Source organism: Triticum dicoccoides, chromosome 7B, assembly GCF_002162155.2.
Source record: "Triticum dicoccoides isolate Atlit2015 ecotype Zavitan chromosome 7B, WEW_v2.0, whole genome shotgun sequence".
NCBI classification, from domain to species: domain Eukaryota; kingdom Viridiplantae; phylum Streptophyta; class Magnoliopsida; order Poales; family Poaceae; genus Triticum; species Triticum dicoccoides.
This window is the reverse complement of record NC_041393.1, coordinates 77,497,331-77,499,945: the sequence shown is the minus strand read 5'-3', so window position 1 is coordinate 77,499,945 and position 2,615 is coordinate 77,497,331. Positions and strand designations below refer to the sequence as shown.

At 57.2% G+C, this 2,615-nt stretch overlaps 1 long non-coding RNA gene across 1 annotated transcript; it reads left to right on the top strand.

Moving 5' to 3' along the window:
- Nucleotides 1-499: 499 nt before the first annotated feature.
- Nucleotides 500-1,336, top strand: LOC119340446. Its single transcript, XR_005164551.1, has 2 exons — nt 500-807; nt 945-1,336. It is a non-coding gene; the product is annotated as an uncharacterized LOC119340446 (long non-coding RNA).
- The last annotated feature ends 1,279 nt before the right edge of the window (nt 1,337-2,615 follow it).

Below are 2,615 nucleotides of genomic sequence, written 5' to 3'. Positions count from 1 at the left end.
TGAAAAAGGGTTTAAAAATCATATTTTTCTTCCTCACTCTATGTTTAGGCCCTATCAAAGGAACGGAAAGAAATTCCAAGGATCGACATGGCAAGAATCGAGCACAAACTTGGGGTTCTTGATTTTTTGAAATAACATTTTTTATATCACATGTATTTTTTATATTGGGATATATAAGATAATTGTTTGCAAGTTACTTGACAAAGGTTTTTGTTTTGAGACAATGGTGGCTTTATTAGTTATTTGAATAATATAAAAAGTTCGAAATCTGGGCGGCCTCACTCACACTGGGCTGGAATCAGCAAAAGCCCATATGGTTCTCGGCTGAGGGGGGCGATCCTGCGTGAGGCAAACCGTGCGTTTTGATTGGCTCAGCCTACCCGCACATGGATCAAGCTTCTCCACCGTTCGATTTCCTGAGATCCAATGGTTGGCACACAATCCCTAATTACCGATCCATCTCTTCTTACTTCCCCACCCCACAGCCGCCGGCATCCAGTGCCTTCCTTTCTCCATCTCCTTCTCCAGTCGCTGCCTTCCGTCCCCTCCTAGCTGCTTCTCTCGGCTCCGAGTCCACACTGGGGCAAGTATCGACGCCGCGACGTCCAGGCCGACCCACACCGTGCGGTGGTGTGCGCCTGGATTTCGGGGGGCCGCACCGACTCGTCCCCGGGGAGCTGCGTCGTGGTGGGCGTTGCCACCGAACGCGAAGGGAAGCGATGACTCCACTGCCCGAGCGGCGGCGGACGGCAGGATATGGCGCTAGCGAGATGGTTCGTTGAGCCGCGGCAGAGGCAGCTGTCGCTGGTAAGCGTTGTTCTGGATGCGTGCTCGATATGGCAGGATATGTCCCAATCGCAATCGGTACATGAGCGGCAACCCGCCCAGCCGCATGCTCTTAATCGCCGGATTCTTTCACTAATCTCACCTCTCGTCATGTGCAGGTTAGGAAGGCAGCAACACAGCCACGGTTCAGGCCGCCCATCTCTGTCCGATGCTGCCGCGCTGAGGCACCAAGCGAGCCGCATCGAGTCGGCACTCTACAGGCGCCTGGCTGAGGCGGCTCCGTTGTGCTGGGATGCTGTCGTCCCTTCTTCAATGGCGTCCGTCGCAGACGGCGTCCTCACCCCCAGAGCTAAAGTTTAGTGGGCTTAAATTCCAACTGGGCCACTAAGTTAATGGGCTGCCACGTAATTCCATGTCAGCAGATGATGTGGCATACAAGTTAACGTCGTTATAAGCACTTCAGTTAGGTGCAATTCACGACGGACAAAATCCGTCACGGAGTGTACAATCATCAATTATGACGCGATATACATGACAGATTTCAAATCCATCATCGCTGCGCTTCGGTGACAGTTTTGCACATGCCTGTGACAGATTGTAGCCGTCATGGATTAACAGGATTCTTGTAGTGGCATTGGTTGACTCACGCCATCTAGTGCGCCACCCCTTCTACTTACACCGACGGTGGTGCCAAGGCGAGGCACCGCCGCATCGCGAGGTCGTACTCGCCCCTCTTCACCAGTCCATGGAGGCGCCATGGGCTGGTCGGGACTCGTCGACTCGCATCGTTCGACTCGGCGCACCTCCTTCTACTTACACCATCGGCGGCGCCAAGGCGAGACACCGCCGCATCGCGAGGTCGTACTCGCCCCGTCTCACCGGTTCATGGAGGCGCCATGGGCTGGTCGGGACTCGTCGACACGCATCGTTCGACTCGGCGCCATCAAGTGCGCCACCCCTTCTACCTACACCATCGGCGGCGCCTGGGCGAGGCTCCACCGCATCGCGAGGTCTCCTGCGCCGCTGTCTCGCCGGTCCATGGAGGCGCCATGGGCTGGCCGGGACTCGGCGACGTTGTTGGCTCGACGCATCGGTGGCGGTGCGGCCCTCGATGAGTCACGACGACTTGTCGTAACCATGGAGGCGGCGTGGCTCTCGACGAGTCACGATGACTCGTCGTAACTATGGCGGCGGAGACATCATCCGGTTTCGGTCGGGACACGCTTAGTCGTATCTTACGGCCTCCCTCTTCGACAGCACGAACACGTGTCACACGTGTCGGGGTTCGCTCATGTCTAGCGGCTCCCGGTCCGGCACTCCGTGTCGGCGGCGTGCAGCTCTTGTGCCATCGCCGGCCGTGCCTAGCGGTGCAAGGTGGCGACTTCCTCCGCCGTTGGCGGCGGTGTATGCGGTCATCGATGGATGTGTGCACACCATGTGTCGCATGTCCAGCCACTCCTTCTCCTTTCGACATCTACTCCCGCGGGGCATACCCCTCGCACTCCCGGCGAATCTACAATGTCATCAACGACGTCCAAGCCAAGCCCAAACATGCATGCTACTTCAACAAACCACATTGACGCCGCTCAAGGCCGACGAGGCAAGACGGCGTTGGCGGGCGTGGCCGGAGCAAAGGCCACGTTTTCGACGGCGCGTGTACCACTCAGTACATGGACTTTGCCGCCGCCATACACATACCACCACCATGCATGAGGAATGCGCGAAGCGAAGATTGATGACGATGACTGCGTAGCTGAGGTGTCCCGCGGTACTATCCGCGGGAGTAATTAACCGGGGGCTTTCCGAGGCCCCCGGGAACCAGGAGACCA